The 16,824-nt window shown below is 47.0% G+C and overlaps 1 protein-coding gene across 2 annotated transcripts in view; it reads left to right on the forward strand.

Moving 5' to 3' along the window:
- Positions 1 to 16,824, forward strand: part of LOC144826880 (A.superbus venom factor 1-like) — a 1,649,148-nt gene that overhangs the window by 738,612 nt on the left and 893,712 nt on the right. The gene's annotated exons all lie outside the window — the stretch shown is intronic.

Genomic DNA, 16,824 nt, shown 5'->3' on the forward strand with positions numbered 1-16,824 from the left:
CATTTTGTTGTGTGTTAGAAAAAAAATGATTTACTACAACCTTTCTTTTTACACTCCCTGTACCCCACAACATTGTCAGGTAGTTAAATTCACAAAATCCTCCCATGTTTCAAGTTTCTTTTTATTAAGTGCACAGTTAATTAAAACCTTAGCATTAAGTACCTACATAAGACCTTTAAAGGGAAAGTTGCACAATAGCACTTAATTAAATGGTAATAAATAGAACACTGGGGTGCCTTATAAGACAGATATGTCCTTAATATAAAACACTGCTTCTGTCTCAGACTGCCTGCTTGTTGTAAGATGACGATGCAGTGCAAACTATATAAGGGCATTGGTTTGGGGACTTTAATGGCCGCAGGGATTGTCGCATCAGATTAGATGAATTAGTGATTCTAAGATCAAGAGTAATCAGGTATTTTGTGAGCCTTCAGATGAGCTGTATGTCCGTCGCATTAAAACAGGGTAGTGTCGAGGACCTACAGAGGTGTAACCCCCTCTGGTTCCTAGCTGGTCTTAGAATAAACCTTCGGTCTTTTATATTGGCTTTACAAGTGCAGATCTGATGGACCAAGTTTTCCGCAGAGTCGACAGAGCTCCGCCGTGCCACTTCCCTTTGATGGGGTAGATGTGGAAATGATGGCAGGCAGACAGTGCATTTCAAGTCATACCATTCTTCATTCTCAAGAGAATGCAGCATTGCTCACCGTAGTTTGAAGGATAGCACAAATACTTCATTACAACTGTAAAGTGATTTCACAATTAGTCAATATGATTCAAAGCAATTCGAAATCACAAATACAACTGGTTGAAGTTGCCATAAATCAATTCAAACCAGTCTCAGTTTACTCTGAAGTGAAGTTACCTAATTCGCTAAGAAGTTGAGAAGGTAGGGGAGAAGCCAGGAAGAAGGTCTCAGCAAGTAAGGCCTTTAAAAGCACCACCAAAGGGGGACGCGCCACCAAAGACCACTCACCACAGCTGCTCTGCCGTGAGGGGAACGGCCGTGTGACACTGCTTCTTTCTTCAGTCCGCCGTGAGGGAAACGGCTACCACCAGTGCTCTGCCTGTCCGCATGCCGTGAGGGGAACGGCTGAAGCAGACCACATTTCCCAGCATCCTTCAGCGGTGTCTGATGCGACGCGAAAGAAATCGTGCCCGGAGGCGGGATAAAAACCACCCAGGCCTCCCGCAATGCAGGACGCGCGCGTGCGTGCCCGGGCGAAGCCCGGACCAAGGGCGGGCCCGACTGTGCCCATACGAGACTGGGCTGGGCCACCCCCCTTTTATCTGTGTAGTGAGTACCACCTTATGGACTTTTGCATTTGCGGGACAACTTATGAACTCGGGTTCTTGAGAACTAATGCTTTTACTGTGCTTGCGATTGTCTAATTTATTGGGGTCTTTACATTGTCGTAGTACAGCAAATCATCTATAACTGTGCTTTTTAACCATAGGCCCTACTTTGCTCAAGAAAGGAAATAGTTATGGGGAAGACCACTTCCCCCCCGTCCAAGGCCCAATACCAGACAGAAACCCCCTAACCAAACCCCTATACCACAGCCGACTGCGATCGATAGAATGCTGCAACAGGTTTCCTGCGAAACTGAACTCACAGAGAGGTGTCTGTCTCTTACAGTAAGAATGCCAAGTATAACCCAGTCGGCGGAGTTAGAAACCCCTGTGGCATCTCAACAACAAGCTCCTTCCATCTCCCCAGATCTACCCCCTGCTCAAGCAAATCTAGTCATAATGAGAACCAGCAGGGTAGATAAGGGAGGGAGGGGAGAAAGGAAAGGAGCCTCTCAGAAGAGCACTGTTAGGGGGGGACCTCACGAGGGGCATTCTTTAGGGACTGTGCCCACTATCATTGCAGGGGGCAGCCATCTGGATTCTTGCAGAAACAACATTTCCGAGCCCCAGGGTTGGGCTCAAGCACTGAAATTGGAGCTTAAATCTTTTTTAGATCAGCTCTTAAAATCTGAATTGAGAGATGTATTGAAAAGCATTGCCAATCTAAAAACATCTCTGATGCATGGGGAACTAAATTTGATGTAGCTCTAAACACTACTGACACCCCCAAATCTACGAACAGGGCTATTATCCCCCAAGGAACACAGGTCTCCTCGTACTCTTGTGACCAGCATGACCCAATTGTAGGCCTAATACCCGTTTAACAACAAAACTTGCCCATCTTGACCAACTGCCCCCCGCCCCATATAAACCAACCTTTAAGCAGCTTCCATTGCAGGGTCCCTCCACCCTCCATTAATGATCAAAATCCTAGTGCTGTGGCGCAGAGTACAGTTACAGCTGATGTTCATCAGGCACAACAATTAGTGTTGAATCACGTAAGGAACCCAACACTATCTAAGCCAAGTCTGATAAACCCCTCCTACCCCTGTATTGATCTGCCCCCAGAATCAACACTCTTTGTGGTAATTTTTGCCGCAGTTCCACCTTTGGAGGCAGGTCGGGGTGAAACATTTCTTGAATTAAAAAACAAATCCATCCACTGGCTGAACAAATACAGACCACTTCCTCCTCTAGTACAGACCGAAATCCTACTCACCCGTAGGGTTAGTTAGCTTGGGCAGAGACAAAAAGATATTTCAGGGACTGGGTTTTGATTAATTTCAGAGATAAAAGGGTGTTCCAACATATTCTTAAATGGGGACCATCAATAGCGACCAGAGGTATACAAGCACTCCCTTTGGGCTATTTCTATCCCCCAAGCCCTCTCTTAGAAACGGTGGACAGTGTGTATACAAAACAGGAAAAGCGTGCCCAGAGTAATGCTCGTCCACATATAGAATTTGGGTAATAGGGAGAAATGTAACATCCCTGTAAACAATCATTTCAGCACTCTGGACTTGGTTAATTGACTAGCCCCCAGGTACGAAAACTTGAGCACGGTCCCAAAGTTTTTCCCCAAACTCCATTACTTAGAAGGTCCAAATCTTAGTAAACAACCGCCAGCAAAACCGTCTAAGATTATTCTTTTGGCTGGAGACCCAATTCTTTTCCTGGAAATCCAGTACACTCTACACAGGAACATATAGGGTATCAAAAGCAGGCATATACCATCCCCATGAATGCACAGCAGGGTCGGCCTCCTACACAGAATAGTTCTAGTAGTCATCTAGATCTACAACAGAGTAGGACTTCCAGACAGAACACCAAGATCGTATCCTGGTACAAAGCAGGCCTAAGTTCAAACTTAGATCTCCCACACTGGGGCGCCTATATAGATACCTATGAGATCTGACTGTTTCAGGAAACCTGGTCAAGGAAGCTCTTACATAGAGTAGGGTATGTGGCATACTCTACTCCAGCTGTACAGGAGCCCAGGGGGAGACCTTCTGGTGGCCTCTGTACCTGGGTTGGTATACATATGGGCTGTAGATTCAAAGTGATAGAAACATTGTTCCCTGACATCCAGTGTATTCTTTCGACTTTTTTTTAATAATATGAAAATAGCTGTTATAAATATTTACTCACGGCCAGTGAAACAGGGGTTGACATCGCAGGTTTTAGACTGTTTGGCAACTTTCATACACACACTGCCGAGATCTCGCACATAATAATTGGGAGGGGATTTTAATTGCCATTTTGAACCTTTAAACGGCCTAAACACCCCCATCACTAGTGAGGAGGACTCTGTATGATAAATCCCTGATTGTAACACCTACCCGGCCAGGAGTTGGACCCCCATAGTCCTGCAGACGAACTCCTTTACCCTCACAAACCTGTTACGGGCATGTAATGTCCATTTCCCATCCGACAGCCCTGGCACCCCTACCTATAACAAACTGGGCCAATCATCCATTATCGATTATATATTGGTAGACGCAGAGTTGTGGCACAGAGTAGTGGATTTTGGAGTAAATCCTCACTGCGAAAGTGACCACAACCCGTTGGTCTAAGAAATAAAACAGCCGAAACCAGAGCAAGACCAAAGACTACCTACTCAAGATATCCCAAATTTGGTAGCACTAGAAGGAGGCAGAAGAGTTCGTCGGGGAACATTTGTGAAGTCAATTGACAGAAAGGCTACTCTCTATGAACAAATTATTCCCCATCTGGAACTTGCTTTTTAAACACCAACAAATGACCAAGGCCCAGACTGCCAGCATTGCAGTGTTTTTCTATAATGTAGACTCTAAAAATAATTCAGGCCCCAAAAATATTCACTCCTAGTAAAATAAAACATGCAGGGATGCTAAAATTGCCCTGCTGACAGCGGTTAAAGACAAGGATATTATTTGCACTAAAGAAACCAGGGCAGTATTAAAAAAAACTGTGTCTGAAGCAAAGTTAACGTGAGAATTGGACAAATGGGATGCAATTAAAACGGCCCTGGAGAATAGAGATAAGAGAGGCTTTTGGAACCTAGTGAGAACTGGGAAGTCCAAAGGCAACTCAGCAATAGAACAAAACCTAGGGGAGGAAGACTGGAGGATGCACTTTCAAACACTATACTCCAGACCTGTGGAAGGAGATGCACCAGTCAGACACCTTTTTGAGCACAATACCCCTTTGGATACAATCGCTCCCTTTTGCACTGTAAAGGAAGTCACCACAGCATTGGGCAAAATGCTCCCAGGCAAAGCGCCAGGTCTGGATAAAATACCTGGCGACTTATTCAAGAACGAAGGATCAGTGTGGGTTCCCTATCTAAGGGTGCTATTTAATGCCATCCTCCAAGGTATGGAACTTCCTCCAACATGGGCAGGAACATAAATCATTCCTATCTACAAGAAGGGCCCCCGCTTAACCCTGCTAATTACCACCCAATAAGTTTAATCGACGTGACGCAAAAGCTATTTCCTCCCGTTCTTTTGGGTCGGTTGCAGACATGGATTGACGAACAAAACATCTTAACTCCCCTTCAAGCGGGTTTTAGAAGCAAAATTTCAACAATTGGACAGTTATTCAGACTGTAACTGATCCACTGGAAAACAGTGACTTTGGAGGGCGGCAGCCTTTACCTAACCTTTGAGGATCTTAAATCCGTATTCGATATGGTGCAGCGTGACCAACTATGGGGCGTCCTTAGGGATATGGGTGCCCCCGAGTATTTATGCCATCTGCTGGTACGGTTGCACCAGGATACGTTTGCGAGAATTAGATATGGTAAAAAAGGGGAATGACAGCTCTCTTTCCAGTGGAGAAAGGGGTTAGACAGGGTTGCGTGCCCGCACCAACCCTGTTTTCCCTCTTTTTAAATGGTTTAATAGAAACCCTGCTGGCAATAAAAGATATAGATTCACCAAGGCTAGCGAATCATAAAATACCCGCGCTTATGTTTGCAGATGACACGCTGCTACTCTCTAAGTCACCAATAGGTATGCAACATGTTTTAGAGGAGTTCTGTAAATTCTGTAAGAAAAGAGACCTGGAAATAAACCTCCAAAAAACGAAATACATGGTATTCAATGCAAAAACTACAAACTGCCCACACCCACAAATGGATGGAAAGCCCTTAGAAAGGGTTTCTACCTTCAAGTACTTAGGTCTTACCCTTAATGATGAGAAGAACTGGGGAACCCAATTAAAGAAAGCAAACTTAAAACTCACACAATCCATTGGGGGCATTCTTAAAGTCTATAAAAGTTGTTCCCAAAAAGCTGTAGGTCTGCCAGCAGAAATTTATAAAATATAGGTCAGGGGAGCTTTTCTTTATGGTGTTGAACTCCGAGGCCCTTGCCATTCAAATATCCTCGCTACAACAGATAATTCCTTCCATAGACAACTTTTGATTCTACCGGAGACTACTCCCCTAACACCTTTGAGGATGGATCTTGGGATTGGCCTGATAAGTGAAATAATTGCCTCCCGGCCTCTTTTATTCTGGCACCGCTTATGGAGCACGCCTGAGCTGTCAAATTATAGGGAGGAACTGAAGGAGGTATCATCTGTTCTAGGAGCAGGGAATTTACCTTGGTTATCCCATATTCGTACCAGATGTCATACATTGGGGCTGGCAACCGCGTGGTCTTCGCCCGAGGAGACCTGCTCCCTTACTTAAAAAAAAACCTGCAGCTTATTATCAAAGAATACAATCTATCTCAACTGCTTCAGAGTACCAATACCTGCTGTCGGGCCTATAGAAGATCAAGGTCCAAATGGGTGTTCCAGTTGTGTATAAACCTGGGAATCAGAGATTATACTGAGGCCTACAGGCTTATAAAATATGCGACCTACCCATTATTTGTCTTTGCAAATTCTAGATTCTTGCTTGCGATGTGGCACATGCGCAGAGCCATCATCAAGACCCAGAGCTCCGTAATTAGTTAAGAGTGCCTATTAAATGTGTTTGCTGCTATTTTAAAAATGTATTCTCTCCCATGAGGTAATCTGTAATCGCCACCAACCCATTTTTAGCATTTTATATTGTTCATATTGGACTTTTGACTTTATTTATTGCAACGCTTTTATATAATTTTTAACATGCGTACATTTTCCCTGATTTTGCGTAGAATTCTTGTCCTTCTTCATTGTGATGCCCTTGCCTCCAGTCTTTGTATGAATTTTAGAATCCCTGCACTCTCTTGTATTTTATGCATTTTTTTCAAAATGGTATACATAATCTTTTCTACATTAGTGTGCAATCCAAGTTTGGCATTTTATGTATACTTTATGTCTGTGATTTTATGGCTCACTGTTGAAATAAAGTTTATCTGAACTGAACTTTAAAAACAGATTCAAGTAAAGATTAAGGGGGATATTCTCAATGAAGTGGCAGTGAGAGGCGCTAGCCTTCTTGGCTTAATGCCTCTCACCGCCACTTCGTAAGCGTGAGACTGCACCCTATTCTCAAGAATGTGGTGCCGCCTGGCATTTCCCCCTGCGATGGCGCTACGTTTCACGTCTTAGCTCCAACGCAGGAACCCTGGCACCAGATTGCAAGGGTGTCTGTGTGCAGGGAAGAGTTGTTCATGTGTAGGAAGGTACCCCTTCCTGCATATGAACATTCCTGAAAAATAAAAGTTTGCTTTTTCCATGTGTGCTGCACAAGGCAGCACACATGGAAAAACCAAAAACGAGGAGAAATGAAGCATTTCTCCTTGTTTCCCCTACTTAAGACCAGGATTTTTCTGGTGTTAAGTTCGGTGCTGCTAACTATTATTGCCTCCCTTGATAATAGGTGGCACCGTCAATCACAATGGGTGTTGCGGTGGAACGCCCACTGCAACACCCACTGCACGCCCCTTTCGCGCTAAATTTAGCATAAAAGGGCCCTTATTCTCAAGGCAGCATTAAGCCACTTAAGGTGGCTTAAAGCCACGTTAATACGGTGCTGACCCTATCACCACGGCAACATCAGAAAAAGTGACGTTCCTGTGGTGATAGGGGCTTGAGAATATACCCCTAAGTCAAAGAACTGAGAAAGGACTCTAACTCTTTCGGGCAAGAGCAGAGGAAAATATCTTTACTGGGGAGAGTGGAAAAGGCATCTTTTCTACCTAATTCAGCAATGCATAACTTTAAACATGTTATCTACAAAAGTTGTTACTCCCTTTGATTCCCATGAAGGGACCCAATCAGAATCAAAATATGGTGATATGAAGTTTTATTTTTATTTTTTATAATTATTTTTACTAACCATTAAAAGTCGACAGTACAGAGCACGGAAAATGTATACATATTTTGGGTGGAGAGCATTCATAGGTACAAGTATACAGGTATTTGTGACTAACAACAATGACTATGGTGTAAGTTGGTCATCTGAAACAGGATCAAGAGGGGGGGAGTACAGACACTTCCGCAATAGTTATTCCATTTGTACCATGTAGAGGACCATTTCTTGGGACATCCTCGGGAGACATAGACCATTTTTTCCCTTAATATACACCAGTCCATGTAGTTTTTCCACTAGTCCACCCTGGGTTGTTCCCCCGCTCCCCACAGCTGCACAGTGCTCCATTTGGATATCATTTGTCCCAGCATAGCCCACAGTTTATCCCTACTGTTGAGGTCATGATGAAGCATGACACTCGCAAGGGTGTGTGAGGCCATTATATCCAACAAATTGGATACCCAGGGGTGGTCCTCCATTGAGCACTAGCCCTTATACCTTAGTGACCTTCTCCTTCTTTCTTTCTCCCCCTAGGAACAGCCCAGTCATCTCTCTTGTTGTCTTGATATCTGGGGCTACGACTGCGGCCGGACCTTCCATTCTCTTTTCTCTGAATGGTAATCAAAGCCCTACTGGATCACAGTTGATCCTTGTCCTCCCCTACCCTTTGTTACATTCTCTGCACGGCTAACCACCGTGGGGATTCATTGCTTGGCGGGTGAGATTAGTTCATTCCCCCACCTTTTCTATCCTCAGTTAATAACTGAGAGATCCACGGGCCCTGTTAACTTTTTTCAGGGTACCTACACTTTCCTGTTCCTTTTCCATTTACACCTTCATCTCACCTCTCTATACCTTTACCACCACAAGATGGATGGACAAGGATTGAGTTTCGGTGATGATGATGCGGCAGCTATCCATAGATAACCATCCATCCTTGGCTTCAATACAGAAACAGCCACTGGGAGCAACTCAGCGGATTGGAAATCACTCTCCGATATGAAAAGAGAGTGGGTTAGAATTACCCTACATGGAGCACTCATGGCTGAGTATTTTAAGGCAAAAATAGCACCTAATGGCCTTATCGTGACCATCTTGCCTTCAACACGAGTGGTCGCTCCCCTCGCACCCTCCTCACCCGATACTTCTGGTATCGTAGCGCTGTTCTCTGCTTCTGCATTTCGAACCGCTAGCGCGCACCTCTGTGCATTATTGTGCATTAATTTTCATAGCGCTGTGTCTGTGTGTACTTGGCTGTGCATCACCTCATATTGTATTTACTATTAGCATAGCGCTTTTGACTCCGCGCTTGTACTTGGCTGTGCATTACCTTAGATTGTGTTTACTATTAGCATAGCGCTTTGACTCCGCGCTTGAATCCGCTCCCTCATAGCGCCCCATTGCTCCTTGTTTGTTGTTGTTGCTGCCATTTTGCTTGTTGACCCGAGCCCTCCCTCCACCTCACTCCCGCCTCCCAGCTGCCCCTCCCACCCACGAGAGCTACAGGCCGTCCTCACCCTCACGAGAGCTGTGACCATCTTGCCTTCAACACGAGTGGTCGCTCCCCTTGCACCCTCCTCACCCGATACTCCTGGTATCGTAGCGCTGTTCTCTGCTTCTGCATTTTGAACCGCTAGCGCGCACCTCTGTGCATTATTGTGCATTAATTTTCATAGCGCTGTGTCTGTGTGTACTTGGCTGTGCATCACCTCATATTGTATTTACTATTAGCATAGCGCTTTTGACTCCGCGCTTGTACTTGGCTGTGCATTACCTTAGATTGTGTTTACTATTAGCATAGCGCTTTGACTCCGCGCTTGAATCCGCTCCCTCATAGCGCCCCATTGCTCCTTGTTTGTTGTTGTTGCTGCCATTTTGCTTGTTGACCCGAGCCCTCCCTCCACCTCACTCCCGCCTCCCAGCTGCCCCTCCCACGCTCCGCCCCCTCCACTATCCATTTAAGACAGATGTCCCAACGCGCAGCGTCCACGCGCTGCGGCCGCGCCGAAGGTGCGCCAAAGGTAAGCCCGTCTACGCCCGTCCGCGCCAAGACCGCGCCCAGCGCCAGACCCCCTGGCTCCCGTACCACCCACCCCACCCGCATTACATACGACGCCTCCTCCCTCTTTGCACTCAACCCCGGCCGACTCACTAACTGCGCCCAAGCAGCACCAGGACACACCCATGGACCCTTCACCTGCCACTCCTGCAAATTTACCTGCGTCAAGTCCCAAACCAAATCCACAAACACCAAACAGAGAACCAACACCAACCACCTAAAATGCATCCTTCTCAACACCCGCTCGGTTCACAAACACGCCATCGACCTTTGGAATCTACTCGACACCATTTCTCCGGACATCGCCTTCCTAACAGAAACCTGGACGAATGCCTCTTCAGCTCCAGACATCACCATAGCCATCCCGGACGGCTACAAGATCATCCGTAAGGACCGCCCCATCCAAACAGGAGGAGGCATCGCCATCGTCCACAAGAACACCATCCGCATCTCAACGAGCTCAGATGACAACCTCGCTATCGCCGAACAACTTCACTTCCAGATCCACACCGACCCCAAGACAACACTTAGGGGCACCCTCCTCTACAGGCCACCAGGACCCGTACAAAATTCAGCGAAGACATCACTGACTTTATCACCCCACACGCCCTCCCTTCAGAAGAATACATTCTACTGGGAGACCTCAATTTCCATCTGGAAAAGAGCAACAACAGCAATACCACCACCCTTCTAGACAATCTCGCCAATCTCGGACTCAAACAACTTGTTAACACCCCCACACACTATGCAGGACACACACTCGACCCTATCTTCACTTCCAGCAAGCATATCTCCTTCACTCATACCACACCCCTCCACTGGACGGACCACAGCTGCATCCACTTTATTTACAATAAGACCTCGACCCACAACTACCCTCAACCAACTCTGCGAAGAAACTGGAACAAAATCACCATCGACCAGATCCCAACATCGCTTCTTCAAAAACCCCCTGCCTATTCAGCGAACCCTAACCAAGCCGCCATCAACCTCACACAATGGTTAACCCAAACCGCCGACAGATTAGCACCCTTGAAAAAACATCAAACCAAGCAAGGTAGCAAGAACGCCCCCTGGTTCAACGATGACCTTAAGAAATCCAAGAAGCTCTGTCGTTCCCTTGAGAAAACTTGGAAAACAGACCCAAACACTATCACCCAAGACGCCTTCAAAAAGGCCACCCGCAAACACCACCAATTAATCCGGACAGCCAAGAAAACAGCACTCAAAGACCGACTAGACAACAACGCCCACAACAGCAAGGAACTTTTCAACATCATCAAAGAATTCACCAACCCCACCGCCAGCTCTAACGACATCACCCCCTCACAAGTCCTCTGCGACTCCCTTGCCTCATTCTTTCATGACAAAATCGCCGACATCCATAACAGCTTTGACAACACACCTGTAAACCAATCCACCCCACTCACCTCCGAATGGTTACCTCCTCCGAATATCCTTCTCGAATGGAACCCAATCACCACAGAAGAGACCATTCGCCTGATGGACTCCATCCACTCAGGATCCCCTACAGACCCATGTCCCCATCACATCTTCAACAAAGCAGACTCCATTATCGCACCCCATCTCCGAGATGTCATCAACCACTCCCTTAACTCCAGCACATTCCCAGATAGCTGGAAACACGCCGAACTCAGCGCCCTTCTGAAGAAACCCACAGCTGACCCCACCGAACTCAAAAACTACCGCCCCATCTCGCTCCTCCCATTCCCTGCCAAAGTCATTGAGAAAGCCATTAACAATCAGCTCGCCACCTTCCTCGAAACTAACAAATCACTCGACTCCTCACAGTCTGGCTTCCGAGCCAAACACAGCACCGAAACAGCCCTCATTGCAGCACCAGACGACATTCGAACACTACTAGACAACGGAGATACAGTCGCCCTTATACTCCTTGACCTCTCCGCAGCCTTCGACACAGTCTGCCATAGCACCCTGATACAACGCCTCAGAAACATCGGAATTCAAGGAAAAGCACTGGAATGGATCATTTCGTTCCTCGCTGGAAGAACTCAGAGAGTCCGCCTCCCCCCTTTTAAGTCAGAGGCCACCGAAGTCATCTGCGGCGTCCCGCAAGGTTCATCACTCAGCCCCACCCTCTTCAACGTCTACATGAGCCCCCTCGCAACCATCGCACGTCAACACAACCTCAACATCATCTCCTACGCTGATGACACTTAGCTGATCCTCTCACTCACCAAAGACCCAACCACCGCCAAAACCAACCTACACGAAGGGATGAAAGAAGTAGCCGAGTGGATGAAGCACAGCCGTCTGAAACTGAACTCTGACAAAACGGAAGTCCTCATCTTAGGCTCATCCCCTTCCGCCTGGGACGACTCTTGGTGGCCAACGGCCCTAGGAAAAGCCCCCATACCGACGGACCACGCACGGAACCTGGGCATCATCCTGGACTCCACACTCTCGATGACCAGACAAGTCAACGCCGTCTCATCTTCATGCTTCAACATCCTACGCATGCTCAAAAAAACATTTCACTGGATCCCCACCGAAACAAGAAAAACGGTCACCCACGCACTGGTTACAAGCCGCCTGGACTACGGAAACACCCTTTACGCTGGTTCCACCGCGAAACTACAGAAAAAACTCCAACGCATCCAAAATGCTTCAGCCAGACTCATACTAGACATCCCCCGCACAGACCACATTTCCGCTCACCTGAAAGACCTTCACTGGCTCCCCGTCAACAAGAGAATAACGTTCCGTCTCCTCACCCACGCACACAAAGCCCTATACGAACTTGGACCTGATTGTCTCAACATGCGCCTTTCCTTTTACACCCCCAACCGCCAGCTGCGTTCTTCCAACCAAACCCTCGCCGCTGTTCCGCGCATCCACAAAGCCACCATGGGAGGAAGATCCTTCTCCTACTTAGCGGCTAAGACCTGGAATTCCCTTCCCATCCACCTCCGCCTTACTCAAAACCACCTAGCCTTCAGAAAACAACTTAAAACATGGATATTCGATAAGTAAACCTCCCCCCCTCCCTCAAGCGCCTTGAGACCCTATGGGTATGTAGTGCGCTATATAAATTCTGAATTGACTTGACTTGATCGTTAAAAACTTCCCCAGGATATTCTGGGAGGATGGCCAATTCAAGATCAAATGGTCATTAATCTCTTGGAAGTGTACACACAACCTCCTTATTTTATTGGTCAATACAGCAAAACGATTAGCGGATGAACTGCTCACCAAGATTCAGATTGCAGAAAATGCACTGAAAAGTACCAGGCAGAATCCAGGCTTCAAAACCAAGCTGGCTGAATTGAACAAAGAAATCTCTGAACATAAAGAATTTCTGTTGAAGCAAAAGGTAACCAAGTTACAGAAAGATATCCAGCGTTTTTCTAAAGAAAAGGTCTATCCATATTTAAAGGATGACTACGTCCCTCCGGGGACGAGCTACCTTTCAGACTCCAGTGCCAATTCCTCCAGGAGAGGATCAAATAGTGACAGCAACTCTAGCGGTGACGATTGGCAATCACAACCCTGGAGGGGGGAGAGAGGAGGGGGACGTGGACAATCATTTTACCCACACCCTCCTCTTCAGGGCCCACCGTGTTGGCAATACCCCCAATTTCCATACCCTGTGCCACTGTATGCACCCCAGTATCCACCTCAATTTGCCCCCCATGGCATCAACCAGCAGCCTTTTTTAGACAGAGGCCAGGGCAGAGTACGCGGGCGCAAGCGAGGAAACGGGCCAGACAAGAGGGTACAATGGGAGGACACTCAAGGTCAAGGGATGGACACCAGGAGCAAGACAGCACGAAAGTAAGCTTAGTAGTGAATCTTTCTTCATGCCAACTTACAGCAGGCGAAGAAGAAGTGCTCCAGAAGGGACTCGGGTTCGTGCCTACACCTAAGATTGACCACTTCCAACAGAGCTGTGAAATCCAGAATTTTTTCCGTAAGATCAGGTTAAGAGCTTTCTTTGATGGGAGACCACAAGAGATTCCAACTGACTCAGGTCTCCATAACCCTTCGAACTTCACCCCCCATAGTGGGATGGTCCCCAATGAAATCCTCACGTATGAGCAGGCTGTGCTCAAAGATATTGGGTCTATGAGACCGAGCAAGAAACACCACAACCTCTCTAATTCTGAAAGACAGATGCTAGATTCCTTAGCCAACGATCAGACCATCACTTTTAAACAGGCAGACAAGGGTGGGGCTACAGTCCTAATGGATACCACTGACTATGACACTGAATGTCTTAGACAACTAGGGGATAGGCAATACTATACCCCCATCCCATCCAACCCCACTGAGCGCCTGAAAACTGCTATCACTGGGCTGGTTGAGTCTGCTGAATGTCAGGAGTGGATCTCTAAAAAGGAGGCTGATTTTCTATCCAAAAAAGAACCCAAGGTCCCCTATTTCTACATCCTCCCTAAAATACATAAGGGGACCACCCCCGTACCAGGACGCCCAATTGTATCAGGCATTGACTCTGTCCTAGAGCCTTTATCACAGTTTTGTGACCACTTTCTACAGCCGCTGGTAAAACGAATACCTTCCTACGTCCAGGACACCACTGATGTCCTACGCCTGCTGGATAATCTACAGGGGGATATCCAGGTCGATTTTCTCATCACCCTAGACGTCGAGGCCCTCTATACCAACATCCCTCAGAGGGCCTCACTAGGGGTGATAGATAGAATCCTCAGTGCTGAAGACTGGAGCTCTCCTACGCCACCTTCCTTCATTATGGAATGTGCTACCCTTGCCCTTACGGAGAACTACTTCGAGTTTAAAGGGCAGCATTACCATCAGACCCAGGGGACTTCCATGGGCAGCACTTTTGCCCCCTCTGTAGCCTGCCTCTACATGGCAGACTTCTAAGAAAGACACATCAATGGGCCAGCGAACCCCTACCATCTTAACATCAAACTATGGAGGAGGTTCATTGCTGATATCCTGGTACTTTGGACAGGCACTGAAGATCTATACAGAGAGTTCTTCAGTTGGCTAAACACACTGAACGAATACCTCCACTTCACCATAACGGCGTCTGCATCCAAAATTGCCTTCTTGGATCTCACTGTCAGACTGTAGGGGGGTAAAATCGATACCACCATGTATTGCAAACCAACAGACCGCAACAGTTTGCTCCATTTTACCAGCCACCACCCTAAGGCCCTGAGAATGAACCTGCCTTTCGGACAATTCCTGCGGGTCAGGCGCAACTGTTCCAACCTGCCAGATTGCAAAACTGAGTCCTCCCTACTATCCAGAAACCTGAGGGATAGAGGGTACCCCACCAGAGAGATATCTAGGGCACGCAAACGTGCACAAAAAAAACCCATAGGGGTGCCCTCCTAGAATACAATACGCGGACGACAGAGGCGGCAGATTTCCTTACCTGTGTCACCACCTTTTCGCCTGCCTCAAACGAAATCAAAAAGATAATCAAACGGCACTGGCAAATTCTGAACACAGGTGACCTTAATCTTACCACACCCAGATTTGCCTTTCAAAGGTCAAGGAATATTAAGGATATTCTGGTGCACACTAGACCAAAGAAGGCTGAGCCACCTAAACAAACCACTCTGTGGCAACTACTGCCTGTACGGGGACACTACCAGTGCTGCTCCTGCAGTGTGTGCCCCTTCACCAGCACATACAAAACTATCCTCCTGACGGACACCTTCCGCTGGGAATTACGGGGTCACACGAACTGCAACACTCCCAACTGCATCTACTTATTGAGATGTCCATGCGGTCTCCAATACGTGGGCATGACCTCCCGCCCCGTGAAAATCCGAATCTCTGAACATAGAAGCAACTTCCGTTGCAAGAAAACAAACACTAAGATGTGCAGACACTACTTAGAACAGAACCACACAGCAGACTCGTTGTCCTGGCTAGTTCTTGAAACCTCCCCAGACAGATCCAAGCACAATCTTTTCCTGAAGGAACAGAGGTGGATACACCGATTATCCACAGATAGCCGGGGATTGAATGAGGATATTCCATGGAGCACTCTGTGAACACGTCTCTGCATATACATCCCTTATCTGACTAGCGACCTATGTCTAGTTCAATGTACTTCCTCTGGTTTGCCCCAAATATCTGAGACTATGGTTAATTCCTGTGACAATATCTGTCTAACAACACTGAACAAATGCCAGATTAAGAGACCAGACAGAATATGGCTAATTCGCTTACCACTGCACAACGTTGCCACATAGCGATAAAACCCAGGCTATATTTACTTACTTTTTATACACTACCCTCCACTCCATCATGGCCGCCCGATCAACCACCTTAAGCACATGACCTACCGAGGAGTTCTACTTCCTGTTTGGGATTCTTAGACCACACCCGGTTTGCTACTTAATGAGGAGAAACACGACCGGCTCTCCACTATCCGGACCCAGTGAGATGGGTAGGCATTACTGGCCCTGACACAAGCAGTAGAAAGTAAGTGCACCATCTATACAACACCAGCAGTGGGGCTCTAACTACTGGAAAGACATGTATCTAGGGTTACTACTTACCTTAATACCAGCCCACCCTTATCCTTCCCTCCTCAGCCTCAACCCCTATGGCTTCTCTCTTGATGTCAGACCCACCGGGTACTGTTGACACCCCATAACTCTAACCTTTAGGTGAGTAACAGTATTTCCGATCCCCTGGGTCTGCGATTAAGTTTTAATGGATACTGCTGCTACCAGTTTTTTAACTTGTTTTTTACCACATACTAGTCACTATCTCCACTAGTATGTCACTTTTTCACAGTGTGCTCATGGTCACTACAGAGTCACATGTTGTTACTTACCTGTGGTAATGTTCTCCTTTGTCTCCCCTCTTTAGGCAAGAGCAGGGTCAAACAGGTAGTACAACTTATGTGCTGTATTTAACACTGATACTAATCATTAGGTCATGTTTTGTAGATTGTAGTTTTTTACTAGATCCTGAAGAATCGCAGTCAATGCACTAGAAGCGAGAAACATGTTGACCACACCACTTGCACTTTAGCCCCGGTCCAATCTGGGAAACCAAAGTTCCCATGAACACCGGCTGCCCTTGATTTTAATTGTGGTAGAGGACCACCAGAATGAAATTGTTTACCGGGACCTTGTACCACATTTTATCCTCACCCACACTATCAACTCTGTCCTGGCCCCTCACCCCC

The sequence above is a fragment of the Lissotriton helveticus genome, chromosome 1_1 (assembly GCF_964261635.1).
Source record: "Lissotriton helveticus chromosome 1_1, aLisHel1.1, whole genome shotgun sequence".
NCBI classification, from domain to species: Eukaryota; Metazoa; Chordata; class Amphibia; order Caudata; family Salamandridae; genus Lissotriton; species Lissotriton helveticus.